Source organism: Nycticebus coucang, chromosome 4 (assembly GCF_027406575.1).
Source record: "Nycticebus coucang isolate mNycCou1 chromosome 4, mNycCou1.pri, whole genome shotgun sequence".
NCBI classification, from domain to species: Eukaryota; Metazoa; Chordata; class Mammalia; order Primates; family Lorisidae; genus Nycticebus; species Nycticebus coucang.
The window spans coordinates 49888997-49914358 of record NC_069783.1 but is presented as its reverse complement, the minus strand read 5'-3'; positions in this window follow the sequence as shown (position 1 = coordinate 49914358).

Below are 25362 nucleotides of genomic sequence, written 5' to 3'. Positions count from 1 at the left end.
TAAGCCATAAATACGATGATGCTATTCTATGAGAGAGGAAGGAATAACTAATTGATAAACATTAATGAGATAAAAGAAGTGAAAATGTGCAGGAAAGGTTAAGATTAGAAAAATAATTCATTATCATTTATTTTAAAGTTTTTTTTTCAGGCAACAATAGGCAGCAAGTACAAGAGTGAAGATTATGCACAGAATACTCAGGCAAAAGAGGAACTTTAAAATTGCTTATTCAATTGCCCCTTCCTTATAAATGTGTCTGCAGTCCGTAAGTGACTGGCTCAAAATCACTTAGCTCGTTTCCAGCAGAGTCAAATCCGTAATCTTAGGCCTGTGGCTTTTCATGGAACCTAGGTCTTTTGCACCTCTCTGGTTCTCTTTGCTTCTTTTAAAATGAATTCCCTACACCTAAATCATTCTTTATGTTACCTGAAGTTATTTTAACATCTATCATTTGATGCTTCTAAGTAACACCATAGCCCACATTTTTCTCACTTATTCTCCAGCAGTATCTCACATTTCTCCCTCTCCCTAACAACCTTCTTCATCTAAGCTAAATTCCCTTTAATTTTTAATACTCACCACACTTCTCACTTTTTATGTCTCCCGACAAAGCCCTTGCCAATGCTGTTTCTGCTTGGGAAATCTCCACTAATCATTTAGACCCTTGCCATTCCCTTTGGTATCTTAAAAACAAAGAAGCAGAATGCTTCTTGTTCAATTGCTTCATAATCCGGAGTTAGAAAACTATGAAATGTGCTGTGCATTTCTTTACTTAAGAGATTTCATGCCTGATCTCACAGACCTTGACCTTTCACTTTAGCCTTTTGTAATAAATAATAATGATGATAAATCCCTTTATGAAATTGAGAGCAGATTATCAACCAATAAACAAATCGCAGATTATGAAGAGGACCGTGAATGTACCATGATGAGCCAGGAGGAACTGTGAAGTCACTTTATGTACATAGTCAAAGAAGCCATCACTGAAGACGTAGAATTTGAACTGAGACTTACACTTTGAGGAAGATCTAGCTATGGAAAGCACGGAAGGAAGATAATTTTAGACAAAGGAAGCAACAAGCACACGAACCCTGAGGGGGAAAAATACTTGATACATTTAAATAGAAAGAAGCCCCATGAGTCTGTAGGATAGAGCATGGAACAGTACTAGAAGACGGGTTTGGTAAGGTCGACAGATACCAGGTCACGTAGGTCTTTACACAGGATAAAGAGTTTGTTAAGCACCAAGAGATGTCAATGATATTTTCAATTTTCAGGAAACAATCTGTTTATATTCTTTTCTTTTTATTGTTTTTCTTAAATCATAACTGTGTACATTTATGCATTTATGGGTACAAGGTGCTGATTTTATTTACATACAATTTGGAATGCTTACGTCAAACTGGTTAACATAGCCTTCACCTCTCTTACTTAATTGTTGCATTAAGACATTTGACATTTGACATGTTCCCTTGCATTACGCACAATAGGTGAGGTCCCACTGACTACCTTCTCTCCACTCGGCCTCCCCTCCCCCCTCCGTTCATCCCCTTCCCTCCTTCATTCTGGGCTATAGTTGTGTTTTATCATTCGCATGCAAGTGTGAGTGATTATATATTGGTTTCATAATAGCACTGAGTACATTGGATGCTTTTTCTTCCAATCTTGAGATACTTTACTAAGAAGAATATGATCCAGCTCCATCCATGTAAACATAAAAGAGGTAAAGTCTCCATCTTTTTATGGCTACGTAATACTCCGAGGTGTACTTATACCACCTATTGCCACCATAATAGCTTCCACAACTTGGCTATTATGAATTGGACTGCAATAAACATTCTGGTGCAAATATATATGTCGTAAAATGATTTGATTTTGGTCATCTGGATATATACCTAGTAGAGAAATTGTAGGATACAATGGCAGGTCTACTTTTAGTTCCCTATGTGTTCTCCAAATTTCTTTCCAAATGCAACATATTAGGTTGCATTCCTACCAGCAGTGCAGAAGTGTCCCCCTCTCTCCACATCCACACCAACATCTGAAGTTTTGAGATTTTGTTATGTGGGGCTACTCTTACTGGAGTTAGATGATATCGTAAAGTGGTTTTGATTTGTATTTCTGATTAAAGATGATAAGCATTTTTTCATGTATTTGTAGGCCATGCACCTGTCTTCTTCAGAGATGCTTCTCTTCAAGTCTCTTGCCAACAATGAAATGGGATCACTTATTCTTTTCTTATTAATAAGTTTGAGTTCTCTGTGGATTCTAGTTATCAACCTTTGTCAGAAACATAACCTTCAAATATCTTCTCCTATTCTGAAGGATGTCTGCTTGCTTTACTTACTTGTGTTCTTGGCTGTGCAGAAGGTTTTTAGTTTGATCAGATCCCAGTAATATATTTTTGTGCTGCTTCAATTGACAGGTGTGTCCTCCTTATAAAATATTCTCTCAGACCAATTTCTTCAAGTGTTTTCCCTGCACTCTCTACAAGTATCTTTATAGTTTCATGTCTTAAGTTTAAATATTTTATCCAGTGAGAATAAACTTTTGTTAATGGTGAAAGGTGAGGGTCCAGTTCCAGTCTTTTATAAGTCACCAGGCAATTCACCCAGCACCATTTATTAAATAGGGAATCTTTCCCCCAACTTATGTTTTTGATAGGCTTATCAAAGATCAAATGATGATAAGTGGCTAGGTTCTTATCTTGGTTCTCTATTCTATTCCATACATTTACCTCTCTATTTTTGTGCCATTATCACGCTATTTTGATCACTATAGATTTATAGCATAGCTTGAAGTCTGATAGCGTGATTCTTCCTGATTTGTCTTTATTTCTAAGTAATGTCTTGGCTGTTTGAGGTTTTATATATATGTATAAAACTCTTAGAAGTGATCAAGAAATACAGCAGCAATTCAGGATACAAAATCAATACTTACAAATCAGTAGCTTTTATATATACCAGTATTAGTCAAGCTGAAAATATAGTCAAGGACTCTATTCCTTTTACAGTAGTGCCAAAGAAGTTGAAATGTCTGGAAATTTACCTAACAAAGGATGTGAAAGATCTCTATAAAGAGAACTATGAAACTCAAGAAAAGAAATAGCTGAAGATGTTAACAAATGGAAAAACATACCATGCTCATGGCTGGGAAGAATCAACATTGTTAAAATGTTCGTACCACCCAAAGCAATATACAAATTTAATACAATCCCTATTAAAGCATTACTGTCGTACTTTAAAGATCTGGAAAAATACTTTCTTTTTAGCATTATTAATTTTTAATTATTATGGGTACATAGTTGTTGTATATATTTACGGGGTTATTGTGATATTTTGATACAGGCATTAATCAAGACAGGGTAATTGAAGTATCCATCACTTTAAGCATTTATCATTTCTTTGTGTTAGAACAATCCAATCTACTCTTTTAGTTATTTGAAAGTATATCCTAACTTATTGCTAATTATAGTCACTTTTTTGTGCTGTCAAATATTGTTTGTCCTATCTCTCTTGTACTGATGAAAAAATTAGGAATTTAATGAGTAATGGGCTTGGCTGGAGACAACATGTAACACTGAAATGTGTAATAAATATTGAAAACTTAGTGTACATCAGTTTCTTTTTTTTTTGCACACTGAAGAATTTTGAATTCATACAAGGGTCCCATGATGTAGATATTATCATATACATTTAGCAAATGGAGAAATGACTCTCAGGAATGCATGTGACTCTACCTGAATACAGTCATGTCAGGGTTTGGCTCTGGTTCCCAGGACTTTATGCTTCTCATTACACTACACAATGTCCACAGATGAAAGATCATCTTTGGTAAAGTTTTTATTTTGTTTCTTCTCCAGGAAATAATCTTGGATCATTTAAAAGATATGATAGAAAATCATGCAGAAGATTGACAGAATCAATACCTCTTGTGATGATTTCTCTTTCCATGGGAACATAAATCCTGACCCATGAGTAAAATTGTGTCACAGTTATTAATCTTTACATGCAGGTTTTATTTTATTTACATATTTACATAATACTTGTCCAGTAGCATATCACATTTTATTTTTTACACATTAATACAAATTTGGCATGATATAATAAAACCTGCTAAGTGACATTTGAAGTACAAAAGATAGAAAGATTGATTTAGTTTATATTCAAAATCAATGAGACTATCTTTCTTTAGATCTTTGTTTTTCCTATATAGAAATGTAATTTTCTAGGAAAGACACAGGACAGTAAAAAGGGTACATGTGATATTTTGATCATTAATGTAGTGACCGAGGAGATTTTTTCTTTTTTTTTTTTGGAGTATATTTACACTGACATTACTTCACTGTTCTCACTAGTTCTGCCTGGAACATATTCCATTGGAAATCATGTTCTACCATTTTCTCATCAAGAATATAATTCCTAGAGTATACTGCAGATTTGGGGATTCATGCAGATAGTCTTAGTGATTTCCTTAGGAATCAAATCCCAGTGACTAGAAGAATATAACAAACCAATAACATTTAACTGCTTAAAATTAATTACTCACCAAATAAGAAGATCCAGAAGAATATGAAACAATGCAGCCTCAAAACCTTGAATAAGAAAGATTTAAAAATAAAGAGGTGAACTTAATATATAATGTCATCTTTAATTTAATAATAAAATTCTTTATAATCTTTCTTTATGAATAATATTATATATTCAGATATGTATATTTGTCTGTATATAATCACTGTGCCTTTCATGTAACTCTAGCTATATGGGTAAAGTAATAGAAATGTGTTTATCCTTTCACAATGGTTTCTTCTATTCCCCAAACTTATAAATTTACACAGCCTGTATTCTTTTTGGATCAACTCATTATATATAAAAGGATAGAAGTAATAAGTGAGAGAAAGCATTTTGTAAGATAAGGGATAGATAAGTCATGCATGAAAATCAGCCCTGTGAGTACATAGGCAGCAGTGTTTAGAAAACTGGGGAACAAAAAAATTCCAAATAATTCCTTCACTTGTGTAGCCAGAAACCAGTTTTATATTCATAACCTTCTTCATTGGAACTATTTTGCTTGCTCTCATCAGCTAACCAGAGCATAGGAAAACATGATATAATTGTCATAATTTCACTTGTTGCAGGTAACAGTCATCGAAATACCCACTAGGCTATATATTGTAAAGATTAAAAACAATCAGACCCTATTGCCTTTGTGCACTACTTTTCCTTTCCACATTATACCCTACTTTGGGACAGTAGTATGCCAATATAGGTAGACAGAAGAAAAATGCGATTTCTGCATAGAGAGGTATGAGGATCAGGAGTGTTATTAAGCAAATGACATGATGTGCTCCCTATTTCCTCCTTTCAGTCCCTCATTCCCCCTTTTCCTTCATTTTTCCCTTTCTCCTTTCCTTTTACTCCTTAGCTCTCTTCTTTTTCATCTTACATTTAATCTTCTTGATAACAAGAACTTTTACCCTGCTGCACAACCTACAATGCCTGGCATAGTACAAAAAGCAGGAATTGGCTCTGCCAAGGCTGTCATCTCTCAGTTCAAAAAAAAAAAAACTTTACCTTCCAATTTCCCCACAGCACAAGCACGAATAGTGACTTTTTTTTGCTTATCTTCCTATATCTATTTAAAGTACTTGTCTACATATTCGCATTCCAAGATCTCCCTCCGCTATCTGTGAGTCATTTTACACCATGTCACTGTGGTACACACATGCCACTCAGTACTGCCGGACTAAACGTTCCTCCTCCTCGCCTTCCTTTTCCTCCTCCTCCTCCTCTCCTTTTCCCTCATCTTTCCTTTAACTTCATAAATCCCAATAGCTCTCTGTAAGAGAAAAAAAGATGGAATAAAAATAGTCTCCGTACTATGTTTTATAATTTTAAAATTTAGGTTGTCAGAGCAATGTCATAGATTTCTTTTTTTTTTTTTTTCATTTTATTTTTTTTTTATTAAATCAAAGCTGTGTACATCAATATGATCATGGGGCATCATACACTTGTTTCATAGAATATTTGACACATTTTCATCTCATTAGTTGACATAGGCCTCCTGGCATCATGCTAGTTACTTTGTCAAGACATTTCTTAAAACAGGAAATATTTTTCCTATCTAATGCAGGAATTTTCTCCTGTTTGCATATACACAGAGGCATTTAAATGGATAAAGCTCATGAAAATTGACTGGTAAGCAAAACTTTCAAAATCCAAACCTGCATATAAACAAGAGAAACTTAAACCACCGAAGCTCAAAGTTGAATGAAAAAATTCAAGTTTTTCAAATATTTTAACAACTAATATATGACTAAAATATAGTCAACATGTTTTTATTCAGTCATTTCTTCATATTTAATACATACCAATTAGATTGAGATAGACCATCATGGAAACAGATGTTGAACTAGAGAAGATCTTCAACACAATTCCATGCAGATAATGAATTATAGAAACTAATATTTAGGGAAGCTGTATGACTTTGATTGTTTTATTTTAAAACATAATATCCTCCTATAGGACTCAATATATTGGGAGTCATTAAGTTTTTAATGTAGCCACTGTGCTTGTCAATTCACATTATCTCAAATATTTAAAATCCTAAGAACAATCTTTCTTATTAGAATCAGAGAAAATGAGACATTTGCAAAATGTCTCTCAGCTATGACGTGGTGGAGCTTTACTCTTTCTACAATAATCAGTGATAATTTTCTAACACACAAGAGTCATGGGCTCAAAAAATAATAATCCAATGATTTCCATGGCTAAAAAAAAATAAAGTTAAAGAATCACTTGTCAGGTATTAGTCTAGTAATATGGTAAACTAGGTATAAAAATTGAAAACAACTAAAAGACATGGGGAAAACATTTTAACTATTATTATAAATAGACATGGCTGAAATTAGAAAGGAAGGCATATTCAGGCCCCAATTAAACAAGGATAGAACCTACATAGATAAGCAGGGACATGGAAGCATACTTAATATTGAAAGAATTTGCTGAATTGGGTTATATGACCTAAAAGAAATGGAGAGCAAGAGACAAATTCACAGTACAGTAAAAATAGAAAGTCCAATAGGAGAGCACCATTCCAAAGACTAAGACTCTGAAAATGGACCAGAAATATATATTATCCCTGCCTTTTCACTCCTCCCATAAGGGACACAAGGAAACCAGCCCATTAAAGAACTTGGCAGTGGGGAGGGGGTAAAAGGAATGAACTTCTTATGATTGCTTAAAAATCTAGACCACAGTTCAAAGCTCAAACAAATGGTTACTTTACATTAGGTTTTTCTTTTCTTTTTTTTTTTTTTCTTACTGCAGCTTTTCTTCTATTTGGTTGTGTTTACTGATTTTTTCCTCCAAAAAATGTTCTTATAATTTATTCTGGCATACTATAAATGAATTAATTATACTATTGAAAGGTTTTTATTAATACATTTCTTTTCTTTCTCTTGGCTTACAAAGAGAAAAAGAAAAGAGCACACAAATAAAACTGAGAGAAGCAGTGCAGGCTCAGGTAATCTCTAGAAGTGAGGGACCCCAAGCCAGGTGAACCTCACACCAGCTGATCCTCCCCAAGGGCAAGAGTCAATCTGCTTGTTGCCATTTCATGAGGATTGATTGATTGATTGATTTCAGATTTAATATGAGTGTACAAACACTTAGGTTACATTGCCTGCATATTTTAGGTAAAGCCCAACTTGGAGTTGAGCTCTTCACTAGGGGCTGTATACGCCTCTGCATTGCGCCCATGAGGTGAGAACTTACCAATGCTCCTTCCTCCTCCCCTCTCCCTCCTTCTCCTCCTTACCACTTGTTTTTTTTTTTCTTTGTTTTTCCACCACTTGAATTTAATTGTATTTTTCTCTCATGTAGACATACAGTTGCTTAACTTTTGGATGCTTGCTTTTCCAGTCTTGAGATATTTACTTTGGAGAATTTCTCCAAATCCATCCAGGTTAATACAAAAGGTATAAAATCTCCACCTTTTCTTATGGCTGAATAGTAATCAACAAGAAAAGAGCAAACATTTTTTCTTCCATTCTTTGGATACCTTGCTAAGAAGATTTTCCAGCTCCATCCATGTAAACATGAAAGAGGTATAATCTCCATTTTTCTTTACGTCTGCATAATATTCCATGGTGTACAAATACCACAATTTATTAATCCATTCATGAATCGATGGGCATTTGGGTTTTTTCCATGACTTAGCAATTATGAATTGGGCTGCAATGTACTCAGCCCTAATATGAAACTAATTTATAGCTTTCATACAAAGGCTATAACCCAATCTCAGTATAAGAATATGGGGAAGAGGGCAAGGGAGGGGAAGGGAGGGGGAAGAAGGGTGGAGGGAGGGTGATGGGTGGGTTTACACCTAAGGTGCATCTTGGAAGTGTGCAGGTGAAGTTTATTAAGTGTAGAGTATAAGGGTTTGAACACAATAATTAAAAAAATGCCATGAAGGCTATGTTAACCAGTTTGGCAAAAATATTTCAGACTGTGTATGGAACCAGCACATTGCACCTCATGATTGCAGTATTGTACACAGCTATGATTTAATTTAAAAAAAAAGAAAGAAAAGAGCAAACAATAGCATTCATAAATGAGCAAGAGACATACAAATTAGCTTCCTAAATTCACTGTTTTAGCGAATGTATTTTAAAGTTATTTAACTTTTTATGGAAAACAACAATGTATCTTCAGATTTAAATTGAATAACTAGTTGCATAGATTAAGTAGTGGACATCTATAGATGAGCTTAATCATCGTTCGTTTCTCACTATTCTGGCCTTGCCACACTACTTTTTCCTTAGGAAACCACATTTCTTCTATATTTTGTCTTTCTGTTTAGGATAAGACTTCTTTTTTATCATTACTTGCTATTTATTTAGAGATTGTGTCTTACTCTGTTGAGCTCAATGCAGCCTCAAATTCCTGGGCTCAAGCGATCTTCCTGTCTCAGGCTTCTGAGTAGATGAGACCACAGGCTCATGCCACAACATCTGGCTGATTTTAATTGTTTATTTATTTATTTATGAATGGGGGTCTTACTCTGTGTCCAGACTGGTCTTAAACTGCTGGCTACAAGTGAGCCTCCTCAGTCTCCGTCACTAGGATTACAGGCATGAGCCACTGGGCCTGGCTATGAGCCTTCTTTTACGTACATACTCATTCACTTCTATCCTGTTGCTGTTCCAGATCTGAGTAATTAGAAAATTCATCAAAAAGCCTTCTAAATGTATTGAAACACAGAGAGGTAGCTTTTTAGATAGAGGAAGATGGATAGCTGACTCACATACGAGTAGACAGAGATAGATATTGATAGATGTTACTGCTAAAGAGATCCCTTCTTACTCTAATTTTCATTTGTTAAATGTCAAAAATGAAAGCTACAATGACTTGACAAATTTGTTCTTAGTTTTCTTGCAAGTACCCGATGAAACCAGAAATCCTAATTCTTTTCTTCCTGGGAATGCACCTGGGAAAAATCAAGAAAGTAAAGAGGTAATTGAGTTTGGACATTCTCAGTATTAAATATTTTTCAAGTTTACCTGAAAGTTCTCTGATAACATTTCAGTTCAAACCTGGTTTTAATCTAAGCCTGTTTCTGTAACTTTAGCAGTACCTTGATGTATATAGTCTATGTAACACCACAGATTAATCTGAACATAACTCTAACCTTAACATTCTTTAGGAAAAATCTTACATCTGTTCATGTGACTATCTCAGCAAGTAGAATAAGTTATAATACAACTGCAGATGAACTCTCTCTTTGGTGATGATAATTATTTCCAAAAGGCAATAGTGGCCCTCTTCCCTGAATTATGATTAATATTGGTAGCTTCTCCTTTTAAACCATGTTGAGTAACCGGTACCTGTTAGAGTACACTGACCAGGAGGCAACTGCATAATGGTTTCCAGTTAGGTTTACCAGAAATGTAAATAATAAACATAGGGGGTCTCACTTACAGAATTATCATTATGTGACAAGCTCTATAAATACTTAAGGCATTCCCAGAGCCCGTGAGATAAAATCATTATGGCTTTATCTTATGTTACATACTTGGTGCACAGTGCATAGCATTTACATAGGACATGAGGAATGTCTAGAAGACAATGATGTAAAAATTTATTCTCCAAGTTTATGAACTCCTTTCATTAACTCCTTGTTATAGAACTCATGTGTTTTCACAAGCTCTGACTTAAGAACTCCTTCAGGATCCTGAATCAACTGAACTCTAAACAGTCTGACAGTCAAATTCTACAGTGCCTGACCAATGGACGCAGGAATACGTCTTCTGAGGGCTATGAAATCTCCTATAAGTATCACAAGTACATTCACTGCTTACTCCCAGGAATACATGGATGCAAACTAAAATGTATTTTATTTCAAATAGTTAAACCCATTATCTCTATTAAGCATGCTTGCAATTTTATGTGAATATGGGTTTTACTTTTCGTTTCAGAAAATACTATATCTGAATGAAGAAACATAACAGAGTTGCTTGAACTCATCAAAATAATATCCAGATCTTCCAGTGGTGTTACCCAGTTCTAATCTTCAGTGGATCAGGGAACTCTTCAGCAGAATGTGGAAACTACTTAACTCACAGTACCAGACTACTGTCAGTGGACTTTTTAGATGTAAATTATCCATATGTATATTACTTTATATGTATATTACTTTATATGTCTTTAAGTTGTTTTTAAACAGATATATTTTTGTAACCAGCTCTATTAACAAATTCAAAGACTCTTATATATTGTTTTTTATTCTTTTTTGTATAATCTTCTCCCTTAAGTAATTATTTCATCTTTTGAGTTGTTTCCAGAAATGGTGGATTTTCTGCAAGACCCACAAGCTGAGATTCGGAAAGCCCCTGGCATAGTTCCCAAACCAAGATTCCCTATCCTCTGCAACTTGCCCCCAATGCATAGTAACCCCTTGTCAGTTAAACCAAGACCTGCCCTGAGGCACAGAGCCCCACCTTTAAAAGTCCTGATCTCCCTTAGAGAGATGGATTTGAGGCAGCTTCTCTCAGTCTCCTGAAAAGAGGTCTATGGCATTAAAAAAATTCTGTTCTTCCTTGGCAATCTTTGTAGTCTCAGTAATTAGATCTTTATACAACAAGCAGTTGGACTTTGGCCACAAGTCCCTTGTGATTTCAACAACATTTTAACTATTTTTTTATTCCTTCCTGGCAAACTCCTTTTCCTTCCACCTCTACAATTCTCATATAATACTGAGTTTGCACTATTTAGAGAGGCTCATTGATAGGAAATTATATGTTGATGCAATTTGCTCAGAAAAAAACTTCACCATATACCTCAGAGATAGTTTGAGGCTCAAGTTCCAATTACAACTTACTGCAAATCTGTTTTCAGATGAAAGTGTAATAAAATAATTATTGCCAGGGAATTTCCAAAAACTTTTACAGGTCCTGCTATTGCCTATTTGCCAAAATGAACTATCTGCTCATGTATTCTAAATTAGAATTGTGTAGTTAGCCAAGATCAAGAAGATTAAAAACATGGTGTAAAGGCAGTATAGCCTTGCATTTAGTATTTCCTTTTGTAAATACTGCTATCCTGTTCTAAGTATTATTTAAGATACTATTGGATCTTTATAGAATGTTCACATGATTAAAATTTAATTTTGACACTAAACCATGTATGAAGTTCTGTCAAGTACTATTAATGATTAAACAATCAGGAAATACGTTATTACAATGTGTTCAATCTTTAATGTTTATTAAATCCACTTGGTAAGTGTAAGTGGAAACAATACTAACTACAATTCTTGTTCCCAAGTAGTCCTTCACCCATTATAAAGAAATGAGGGTCTTAGAATACCAATCAATAAGTGATGAAAGGAAACCATGCATGGCAGCTGTAATTTGAATGAGCCTTTCACAGAAATCTTATTATTCTCCTGCTAGGGACAGTGCCAAACACATACTCCACTTCCCACTTTGTAACCAAATGCCTGTGCATGTAACCCTGTGATTATATTACTATCTTGTGCCTTAGATCATCCTCAGTGTCAGAGAGCTCTGAAAATCCCATTAAGAAATCATTTCAAGGAAACATAAATGCTCTTTGAAATCATCTTCAATGCTTTTCTAATTTTTTATACAAATGTTCCCTGCAAATTTATACAAATGTTTCCTGCAAAGCTCTTTTGAGGATGGGGAATGGATCCTTTTGTATTTATGCACAGAAGGATACATATATACACGCAGTTTATTTACTTTCTATTTTAATTGCTCTCCTAACTAAATACAGCATATGTAACGCAAATGTTTTCCAAACTTTGTATGTGTTTTCCTGAACATATATAATACTGCCATTTATAACTGAATTGAGCCTGGCAAAGCACTCCTGAATTATTTTTTTTCTAAAGAGACAATATCTCGCTATGTTAGCCCAGGCAGGACTTGAACTCCCAGCCTCAAGTGATCCTCCTGCCTCAGTTTCCTGAGTATTTGGGACTATTGGCACAGGCCACCAAACCCAGCTACAATAATTATATTTTAAGAAAAGGCTCTGTTGCAAAATTGAGTTTTCACTTTCTCTTAAGATTTTTGTGGTCTAATGAAAAATGAATACATAATGAAATTTCACCCAACTTCCATTCACTTTTCATTGATCTTCATAGCTTGAAGGAATTTGTCTTTAGATTCACTTCCCAGCAAGATTTTCCACCTAATTTTTAGAGTGAGTTATCATCATTTGATTTTGATTGGGACATATTTATAATAAATCTCTCATTTTCTACTTTAGGGTGCCGTGGATTAGCAGAAAGTTCAAGCTAACCATACTAATTGAAAAGGTGACACAGGCAAGAGACAGGGGAGGCTTTCACATCTTCCTAAATTTGTTTAGGATCATTTTTCTCCTAAATGCCTATTGCTACTTTATTTTTTTTAACATAACAAATTTTTAAGGTGTATTTTGTCACAATTTTAAATATAGTGATTGAAAATACATGTATAATGGAGTACTATATAGCCATAAAAAGGAATGAAGTACCGATATGTGCTACAATTTGAATTATCTCAAAATATTATGCTAAATAAAGGACACACAAAAAAGGTACTCTGTTTATACAAAATGTCCATAAAAGATAAATTCATGTAGACAGAAGTCAGATTGGTGGTTCCCAACTGCTGTGGAGATGGAGAAATGGGGAGAAACTGCCATGGATATGGAGTGATTAATTTTTTTTTAGCAGACTAAATTATTGTGTCATTTATGTCTTTAAAATAAAATAAAACAATGTGATCTATGTCACAAAGACCTGCCTTCAACTGGCTGGAGAAGTCACAACTTTGGAGGGCTTCTGAATCATTCGCCATAAAATTATATATTTTATTTCAGGTTAATGTGAGGGTACAGACTTCCCTTAATGGTAAAAGATCCATGATTTGCTCTCAAAATCTAGAATTTAAAATTCAACAAAATTTAAAAATCTTGTACGTCAAAAAGTTGTTGGCATTTGCCATGTATTGAATTTTTTTCTGACAGGCTGTTTTGATTAACAGTGTGATTATTTTACTCAAGTTACAAGAAGCGAGCCTCATTTTAGGTGTCTCTCTGTTCCTAATAATATCTCTCCCTCTGAGAACATATTTACACAACATCTTCATTATTCCTGTGTCTCAGAGAAATGAAATTGAGTACACCATGGCTTTCCAATAGCAGCTAGTCCTGCTTCCTAGTTGTAGATGATCAAGGGTAAATAACTGCCCAAAAGTAGACCAGTTAGAGTCTCCTTCCTAGAGAATTTAGAATTAAGCAATTAAAAAAATTCTAATTCGGGTGGGGAAAGGAAGAGCAGAGAGAGGAAAGGAGGGAGGGGGGTGGGGCCTTGGTGTGTGCCACACCTTTTGGGGGCAAGACACGATTGCAAGAGGGTCTTTACCTAACAAATGCAATCAATATAACCTGGCTCATTGTACCCTCAATGAATCCCCAACAATAAAAAAATAAATGAATAATCCAAAAAAAAGAAAAAGAAAAAAAAGATTCTAATTCAGTCTGAGCCGCTTGTTTGGACTTAAATGATACAAACATGATAGAAAGAGGTGGGGAGAAATCTAGTCTATAGAGAAAATAGATAGATGGGCAGTGAAACCAGAGAAGCAGCAAGAAAGCGAACAAGAGCAAGAAACCAAGAGACCCTGGCTAGTCTGCCTGTGGCTTTCTAAGTCTTAGCTTTATTTACCTAAGAAAATGTATCATTTTGAAAATTCCTGTGTTCTTTTACTTCTGCAACCTCAATTAGTTTCATAACTTTGCAGCCATTTATATTTATTTTTAAGGCAAAGATAAACTCTCAATTCTTCTTAACCATTTAACAGACAAGTCATTAATCCTACAGTTCTCCTTCCAGGTCTAGGAAACACGGCCCAGGCCTGTATCTCTTGGTATCCTTGCCTCGGTGACATGGCGTGTTCCCAAGGTCACAGTGTGTGTAGACTAAGTTGTAAGTTTCCTCATGCTTGAGCTCATGCTTAGGATGGGGATAGGGCTCTGAAAAAACACGAATTTCAGGATGAGAAATTTTCTTCTCATCCTCCACCACCTCTTGCCACCTGCCTCCTCGCACAATCTGTATCTGTCGACTTTTAGGCAGGATTTGCTGTCTTCCAGTTTTCCCTCAGGCCCTTAGGTGCTTATTTCTAGCTTCATGACACTTTCAGCTTATGCTACCTAATGAGTCATAGGAATAATTTCAAAATTTGTATGTAATGTAAAAGCATAATAATTAACCAGTTAAGGAACAGTCATTGAATACCAAGCACTTTGTTAAACACTTTACATGCATTCTTTCATTGGATCTATATGACAGAGCTAGGTATTAAACATTATTATCATTTCTTTTAAGCAGGTGAAGAAACTGAAGTTTTATAAAGGTAAGTGACATAAACTCAAAAGCTAATAAATTAGAGATGTAAAGACTTGTATCCATTTCTGTAAATGCCAAACTCGTGTTCTGAGTTACTGGCCTACACCAGGTGACTCCAACCCATGCATTTAGTTTATATCTTTGCATGAAGTCCTACGCAGAAGCAGGAAGAGATTCAGGCTCCCACTGTTCAGGGCCCAAGGAATACAGGGTAGTGGTATGCACGGATATATTGGGAGAGGTCTGACATAGAATTTCTCATCACGTATTTATTTATCTCTTGAGGGCAGGGAGAATATTGTCTATCTTCTGTCTCACCCATTACATAATGTCTTTCTGATGGCAAGCTCTTAATTACAAGTTGATTGATTAATGATTGGAACCATGAATGCAGCCTGTACTGCCATCACTACGGCAACTGCTCTAAACTATTGCCTCTTCTTTTTAATCTCCATAACATATACTAATGCATCTGTTAAAACAATCTCTATTATTTTCTTTTTATTATTATTAAATCATAGCTGTGTACATTAATGCAATCATGTGGCACCACACACTGGTTTTATAGACCATTTGACATATTTTCATCACACTGGTTAACATAGCCTTCCTGGCATTTTCTTAGTTGTGTTAAGACATTTATATTCTACATTTACTAAGTTTCGCATGTACCCTTATAAGATGCACCACAGGTGTAATCCCACCAATCACCCTCCCTCCGCCCAACCTCCCCCCCCCTTCCCCATATGCTTAGAACTGGGTTATAGCTTTCATATGAAAGCCATAAATTAGTTTCATAGTAGGGCTGAGAATATTGGATACTTTTTCTTCCATTCTTGAGATACTTTACTAAGAAGAATATGTTCCAGCTCCATCCATGTAAACATGAAAGAGGCAAAGTCTCCATCTTTCTTTAAGGCTGCATAATATTCCACGGTGTACATATACCACAATTTATTAATCCATTCATGGATCGATGGGCACTTGGGCTTTTTCCATGACTTAGCAATTATGAATTGGGCTGCAATAAACATTCTGGTACAAATACCTTTGTTATGTGATTTTTGGTCTTCTGGGTATATACCTAGTAGAGGAATTATAGGATTGAATGGCAGATCTATTTTTAGATCTCTAAATGTTCTCCAAAAATCTTTCCAAAGGAACGTATTAGTTTGCATTCCCACCAGCAGTGTAGAAGTGTTTCCTTTTCTCCACATCCACGCCAGCATCTCTGGTCTTGGGATTTTGTGATATGGGCTAATCTTACTGGAGTTAGATGATATCTCAAAGTAGTTTTGATTTGTATTTCTCTGATGATTAAGGAGGATGAGCATTTTTTCATATGTCTGTAGGCCATGCACCTGTCTTCTTCAGAGAACTTTCTCTTCAAGTCCCTCGCCCAGCCTGCGAAGGGATCACTTGTTCTTTTCTTGCTTATACGTGTGAGTTCTCTGTGGATTCTGGTTATTAAACTTTTGTCGGAGACATAACCAGCAAATATCTTCTCCCATTCTGAGGGCTGTCTGCTTGCTTTACTTACTGTGTTCCTGGCTGTGCAGAAACTTTTTAGTTTGATCAGGTCCCAGTAGGGTATTTTTGAAGCTGCTTCAATTGCCCAGGGGGTCCTCCTCATAAAATACTCGCCTAGACTGATTTCAAGAGTTTTCCCTGCACTCTCTTCTAGTATTTTTATAGTTTCATGTCTTAAGTTTAAATCTTTAATCCAGTGAGAGTCTATCTTAGTTAATGGTGAAAGGTGTGGGTCCAGTTTCAGTCTTCTACAGGTTGCCAGCCAGTTCACCCAGCACCATTTGTTACAAAGGGAATTTTTTCCCCACTGAATGTTTTTAATTGGCTTATCAAAGATAAAATAACGGTAAGTAGCTGGATTCATCTCTTAGTTCTCTATTCTGTTCCATACATCTATCTCTCTGTTTTTGTGCCAGTACCATGCTGTTTTGATCACTATTGATTTATAGTGTAGTCTGAGGTCTGGTAGTGTGATTCCTCCTGTTTTGTTTTTATTTCTGAGTAATATCTTGGCTATTCGAGGTTTTTTTCTGATTCCATATAAAATGAAGTATTATTTTTTCAAGCTCTTTAAAGTATGACAGTGGAGTTTTAATACGGATTGCATTAAAATTGTATATTGCTTTGGGTAATATGGACATTTTAACAATGTTGATTCTTCCCAGCCATGAGCATGGTATGCTTTTCCATTTATTAACATCTTCACCTATTTCTTTTCTTAGAGTTTCATAGTTCTCTTTAAAGAGATCTTTCATGTCCTTTGTTAGATAAACTCCTAAATATTTCATCTTCTTTGGCACTACTTTGAATGGAATAGAGTCCTTAACTGTGTTTTCAGCTTGACTATTGTTGGTATATATAAAGGCTACCGATTTATGAATGTTGATTTTGTAACCTGAGATGCTGTTGTATTCCTTGATCACTTCTAAGAGTTTTGTAGTAGAATCCCTGGTGTTTTCCAGATACACAATCATATCATCTGCGAAGAGTGAGAGTTTGATCTCTTCTGACCCTATATGGATACCCTTGATCACCTTTTCTTCCCTAATTGCGATGGCTAAAACTTCCATTACAATGTTAAAGAGCAGTGGAGACAATGGGCAACCTTGTCTGGTTCCTGATCTGAGTGGAAATGATTTCAATTTAACTCCATTCAATATGATATTGGCTGTGGGTTTGCTGTAGATGGCCTCTATCAGTTTAAGAAATGTTCCTTCTGGGTGGTACCTGTGGCTCAAGGAATAGGGCACCGGCCCCATATTCCAGAGGTGGTGGGTTCAAACCCAGCCCCGGTCAAAAACTGAAAAAAAAAAAAAAAAAGAAATGTCCCTTCTATACCAATTTTCTTAAGTGTTCTGATCATGAAGGGATGCTGGATATTATCAAAAGCTTTTTCTGCATCAATTGAGAGAATCATATGGTCTTTGTTTTTAATTTGCTTATGTGCTGAATTATACTTATAGATTTACGTATATTGAACCAGCCTTGACACCCTGGGATGAAACCGACTTGGTCAAGATGTATAATTTGTTTGATGTGTTGCTGGATTCTGTTTGTTAGGATCTTGTTGAATATTTTTGCATTAATATTCATTAGTGATATCGGTCTATAATTTTCTTTTCTTGTTGGGTCTTTTCCTGGTTTGGGGATCAGGGTGTTGTTTGCTTCATAGAATGTGTTGGGTAGTCTTCCTTCTTTTTCTACATTTTGGAACAGGTTGAGTAATATAGGTACTAATTCCTCTTTAAAGGTTTGGTAGAATTCTGACGTGAATCCATCTAGTCCCGGGCTTTTCTTTTTAGGGAGATTTTGTATGGTTGATACTATTTCAGAACTTGATATAGGCCTATTCAACATTTCCATTTGATTCTGGCTAAGTCTTAGAAGGTGACGTGTTTCCAAGTATTGTCAATTTCCTTCAGATTTTCATATTTCTGAGAATAAAGTTTCTTGTAATATTCATTAAGGATTTTTTGAATTTTTGAGGAGTCTGTTGTTATTTCGTCTTTGTCATTTCTGATTGATGAAATTAGAGATTTTACTCTTTTTTTCCTGGTTAGGTTAGCCAAAGGTTTATCTATTTTATTGACCTTTTCAAAAAACCAACTTTTTGATTTATTGATCTGTTGTATAATCCTTTTGTTTTTAATTTCATTTAATTCTGCTCTAATTTTGGTTATTTCTTTTCTTCTACTGGGTTTGGGGTTGGAAGGTTCTTTCTTTCCCAGTTGCTTGAGATGTGCCATTAAGTTGTTAACTTCCTCTCTTTCCATTCTCTTGAGGAAGGCTTGCAGTGCTATAAATTTCCCTCTTATGACTGCCTTTGCGGTATCCCAGAGGTTCTGATAATTCGTGTCTTCATTATTGTTTTGTTCCATAAATGTCAATTTCCATCTTTGAAACATATTCCAAATAGCAAAGAATTGGTGTCAAGTTGAAGAACCAGGTCCAGAAAATTGCAGGGACCAAGATAAACTGGGACCCAGAACAACGTCCAAAGTCCTGTTACCATTCATGATCATAACAGAGAGTCAGAACAGCCATGGTCACAGGCTCCCTGATGACACTGCCTGCAGATAGAATGTATCCTTTCCCTTCAGGGCCTCTGTAACTTCTCTTAGAATGGTTTCTGGAATGGCCCCTGCCTATTGACATGAACCCCTCCAGATTTAAAGTCTCAGGAAGGCGTAGCCTAAGGTAAGTTTAAGTCAGAGGTTCACATATCCCTGCCAAGGACCGAGAAAACAACAGATATGCTCCCTTCTTCAGTTTTCATTGTGGGAGGTAAAGCCTTGACTTTTTTATTAAAATTTCCCCAGATAGAAGGAGTTTAGAGATTGGATAGCTGCAAGCAATAAATGTTCACTAAACATTCTAAACGTGTTCATTGTATTGTCAAATACAAATCTCATCAGACAAGAAAAACAGGCAAGGCAGGCATTATTCAAGACTATTGCAATAGGGGAAGGAGGTTGAACTCAAGTCTACTAAAATGAAAGGCAGGAGAGATTCTCAGGGCTGGGATGAGCAAGTGTGAGGAAGAATGGGAGTTAGCAGGAAGTTTATCAGGGCGCTCTGCGGTCTAATCTGTCTGCTAATTGATGTTTGTTGAAGTTCAGCTCCCACTTCTCACAATGAGCTGGTGAAAGGAGCCCTGTTTCTTCTCGATGAATATGTTTCAAAGGGTGACTCCCAGATCCTCATGGACCAACATCTTTGAGTTCTAAAAAGAACCAGAAGCTAGAAGAAAGTTTGTATTTCAAAGAGGCACAGAGAGAACTTAAGGTCGAATGTTTTCTAAAGTAAATGTTTTAAGGCTATGAGAAAAGGGAAAGGTCAGGAGCTTTTGTTTCAGAAAGAAACCTGTCTAAAATTTAGTCAAGTTGGGGCCGTCTTGATCAGGAACATGTTTGTGTTCTTGTTCTTAAATTAGATACAGACCTTTCTAAGACTTCAGTTTATAACGGTACCACTTTCTATCCCCAAACTCTTATCATCATACATTTTACAGACAAGGGCTGTCTTAAAAGTATCCAGCCCTGTAATATGAAAAATAGAGCTACATGTGGCTGGATACTTTCTGGACAGCCCTATGTTAGTGATAAAAGTGATTAAGTACTTAAATGTAAACAATGGAAAGTCATAGAAGAAAAGTATTTTGTTTTCATCCTTTCCTTCATTACAATGTTTTATACAGTATCTGACTCAATGATGACTTAAATAAGAAAGGATAAAAACAGAAAAGTTTCCAAGAGCATAAATAAGTAATTAGACTAAATGCCTTTCCAATTGAGGCATGAATAGTTCCCAAACTAGGTTTATTTGGGAATGACAACAAAATGACGGTAAAAATTTGACTTATCCTCAGTCTATTTAGAGAAACGGTGGGAAATAAAAATCTAATTACAGGCCAGACATGGTGGCTCACACCTATAATCCTAGCACTCTGGGAAGCCAAAGTGGGTGGATTGCTTGAGCTCAGGAGATCCAGACCAGCCTAAGCAGCAGGGCCCTATCTCTAAAAGAAAAAAAAAAAAAAATAGTTGGGTATTGTGTCAGGTGCCTGTAGTCTCAGCTACTCAGAAGTCTGAGGCAAGAGGATTTTTTGAGCCTAAGAGTTTGAAGGTGCTATGAGCTAGGACTCCACAGCACTCTACTAAGGGCAACAGAGTGAGACTTGTTGTTAAAAAAAATAAAGAAAGAAAATAAAATAAAAACTAATTGCAACTCTATTGGCCTTTGACTCTGCAGTTTTACTAAAATCATTATTTCCGTATTTACATCTCAGTTTGGTTTCATATCTTGTGCATCGACATGACACACAAAAGATGTTTTCTCTGACACTGTGAAAGAAGACCATGTAAACGTATAAGAAATAGGACTGCTGTACTGGGCGGCAATAAAAGAAGCAAGGGATGAGGTTGACCTTCAACAAAACTACCCTTTAGTTTGTAAAACTATTCTGGGATGACCTTATTTTAAATCACTGCACTACCACTACCACTGTAAGAGTTCAGGAATAACCAAAATGCTAAAACTGAACTGCCAACTCCCTTCACAACAAGTATATTTGGAAAACTAGAATCCCTGTTTCTAGAAATCCTTTCAACTTCACATACATTTTGTTCACTCAGCACGCCATTCCCTTTTGGGACAACAATAACAACAAATCCAGGAGGCTACTGAAATGAAGAACACCGAGATATAAGCAATTGAATTATATCACTATATTTCGGTTCTAAAAGGAAAGAACATTTTTAGAGTGTTCTGTGATGGCTGCATTTACTCCAGAGAGCTAGAGATGTGAGCAGGGGAATGAACTTTGTTAGAAATGTGCGGGTGCGGGTGCGTGTGTAAAATCTCAAACAAAAAATACAAAGAATATTGTTTATATTTCTTGGGTTTTTTTGATTAAGGCAAATCCCTGAAAGCACAATGTTCATTTCTCCATCCATTGTCATTTGTGAATACAAAAATCTCTATCAAAAATAGCCCTCTGGTGGGAACTTCCGTAAAGATAATCTATCTTAGCACTTGGCCAAGATGTAGCATTTTTATTATACAAAGGTACGATTGCAGGCTTCCTAAATAATCCTTTCTGACCATCACAGAACATTATGGAAGAATATAGCTTTGAAATAATGAGGGAATACTCTAAGTATTTTTTATTTATTTATTCATTTTTAGGTGGTGAGTAGGCATTGCTGAGATTGCTCAGAGGGCAACATTTGAAACATAGAGTTTACTTTTCTTTAGAATCTATGCAAAAAAACTGCAAAATACATTATTGGAATATAAGCATGGCAATCATCATTCTTACTATTAGTAGCATTTGTAGGATCAGAAAGGGCATGATACCTTTCCTCCCCACATAAGGGTCATAGCTAGCACTTTTATAACAAAAAACAAGTTAACACGGAAAAAACATAGCATCTTTATTCTAAGTTTTATATGACAAGGAAGTCATTAGAATGAAGAAGTTGAAGACTTAGGGAAACTGTCTCTTTTTATGTTGATGTTCAGTGAAGCATGGACAGCTGTGTAGAAATGTGATTGGACAAAAGAGAATGATCTCAGGTAATACACTGAGGAGGGAAACACAAAGATCCATCTGTTCAGATTCTTCCTGGTCTCTCTGTTGCAGCATTTTTCCTCCTAGGTGTGAGCAGGCTCTCTCTTGAATGAAGAGAGACAATTATCAGACAATTATAGACAATTGTCTATAATTATCAGACAATTATAGGTCAGACAGTTTAAGACCAGCTCCTACATAGAAAAACAGAGGAAGGTTAAAGCAATATTTCTAGGTTTTATGACTAGTTTTGAGAAATAGGGGTCCTAATTTCCATGATCCATTTTGGGAAAGGGGAATTCTAGTTTCTACAAGTGGCTGACAGGGAGAACGAGAGTCCAGAGACAGGTCCAAACTGCTTTAGTTCACAGCACTCTGCATGCCATGCTATATACTTTGCAGCATGGTTTTATGAGCCCCAACATTGTACTTTCATGTTTACTGTGTATTTTTTTATAGCTATATATATTTGAACCTTGTGGAAACCCTGATGTACTTTAGTTCAAAGTACTCAGATTGTCAGACTTTGGGGCATGGTTTTCTGAGCCCCAACATTGTGCTTTAATGTTTATTATGTATTTTTTATGTGCTATATATATTTGAACCTCGTGGAAACACTGATGTCTACAGTATAGGTTTTATCTCCACATTATGAAATGAGAATACCAAAAAAATTGATGAGTAAATGGAAGAACTCAGCTTGGAATTCAGGTTTTTTAATTCATAGTTTACTGAGTTAATGCATGTAAACAACCCCAGCACAATATTTGATGTATGGTGACTATGTTCACTGAAATGCCTATTATCAGAATTATTAGTATTAGTCGTATTTTCATAAATATCTTACAATGCCCTTTTTCTGAATCAAATCATCCTCCATAAGTATTGCAATTTATAAGACTTTCTCTGTGAAAAAGCGTTTTCTTATACACCTTTTCCCCAAGATGTCTTTTGTTACACTACTTTAAAGGAGAATACTGATTGCTCCAATGACAGTAGGACCCTGTGTTAGGTAAATGGAAGTGTTTGTCAGTAGTCTCTGATTGTACTAGGTTAATGTCCATGGTTAGCCTACTAAGAAAGGCCCTGATTATTTCCTTCCCATTCAAATTTACATTCCCATTTCCTCACACAGCATTCCTCTTTTACCACAAGTACACAAAGCATCTAAGAACCAAGGGTTCCATTGTTACTTCAGATGACGATCTGCCTTCATTCACAATCAGTCCCACGGGAAATCTCAATCACAATTTGGGTGACAGGGATACTAAGCAAAAGAGGGAGAATTTGCTACAATGGAACTGAGAGGAGAAAAAAAATGAACTTGACTGTCAAGGAAGGAATGAGAGACAGTTCATGCTTTAACTGGAGGGGCCAGATTCATCGGGGTCTGCCCTTACTCTTGAGCCCTCTGGACCCAAATCAAGGTGATTTTGGTGGTCCTTATTCATGAAATGGCTCTTTAAAGGAGTACATAATTAACACACTGCCTAGCCAAGTTCTTTTTTGAGTGCTTTTTTAAGCCATTTTTAGTATTGCTTATTTGAATTTTATTTATAAAATTTTAAAATTATTTTTAATTTTGTATGTTTTTTATTTTGTTTTCTTCCTAAGGATAATCACTGTGGGGGTAAGGAATGATCAAGGAGGAAGCTCGAAGGACAATATATAATGCCCATGTGCAGGAGACACTAGAAACAAGTAAGTTCTGTTTGTAATATTATGAAGGTAATTAATAGACTATCATTTTATTGCCAGAATTCACCCTGAGACAGAAAAGATTTCTGTGACTTAAAGGTCTAGCAGTAGTAACTCAATTATTAAGCAGTACAACTTGCATTAAAATAAACTGGTCAGGGTGAATTTGAAGACAGGAAATCCTTTGGTATGAATAGAATACTACGACAGTGTGCTTTATTTACTGTGCTAAAAATTCTCTGTGGCATTATTTTAGGTGTATATTAATATCAGCATATGAGTGAATCTGAATAGACACACGATTTTCTGGAAACATGTCAATACAATATTCTTTGGGTACTTTTCTTTAATTTTTATGATTTGTAGGGGTTGTTCAATTTATTTCTTGTGTCCGCATAATAAATGCTCTACTCAAAATTGATCATAAATCATACATATAAAGTAGTCATCCTTAGATAACCTCAATATCAATTTATTTTTTAAAATTTACATACAAATTATTCCTCCAATATGGCTGCTGGCAGACAAGTCATGGATGGAATGTTAATACCAGTTTAAGTTTCCCAATACAGTGATTTATCATCTAGGAGTCCATTAAGGAAACTTATATGTTCACGTGATTTCTTTAACACTCCTTCTTTGAAAGGAACACATGCATTAAGTGATTAATTTCTGCTCTCACTCAACACCCCTAGAGAAAAGTAGACTGTCAATACATTTAAAGATACCAAGGAATGATTAAATTTTAGCTTATATTCTACTGTGACATTTCTATTTCCATTTTTTGGTTCCCCCCAAACAGTTGAATATGATTATGTGAAGTGGATTTTTCCAAATCTGATATGTAAATAACCTTTTTAGTATCCTCCAACATAAAAGGCATAGTTGCTAAAGAACATATGGTGCCTGTGATATACTGAAACATTTTGTGGTTGAGAAGAATCATATTGAATCCCAAAGCTTCAGGTCCCTGACTCCCTGAATCTCTGCACTGTCATTGCTGTTTCTATGATCTCAGGCATGTTACTTCTCTATGCTCCAATTTTCCACATCTGTAAAGTGAGGGCAGTATTAGTACCTACCTCATATGAATTTTTGAAGATTAAATAAGTTAATATTTGAGAAGCACTTAGAAGAGCCCCTGGCTGACCACAAATACTATGCAGATATCTGGTAAGTGAATAAATACACCAAGCCCCAGTATCAGGAACCATGATCTACAAAACCAAAGCTATTCATTTAAGAATGAGGTAATTCTCTTACTACATAACAAGTTAACTGAAATTAATAGCAAATTGCTTTAATTAACACAATGCCCACAATATTGTCTATTATATTTGTTCTCAGGAACAGGGAGAGTCCTCAATCTTATTGCTATTTACGTGCGAAAGATAACTTCAGAATTTTTTTTTTATTGTTAAATCATAGCTGTGTACATTAGTGCAATCAAGGGGTACAATGTGCTGGTTTCATATACAATCTGAAATATTCTCATCAAACTGTTCAACGTAGCCTTCATGGCATTTTCTTAGTTATTATATGTAGAGATTTGTATTCTGCCTTTAGTAAGTTTCACCTGTACCCATTGTCCACTAAAGTTAATTCAGAATCTCAGTTGTGCGAAGGACTTGCAATTCAGC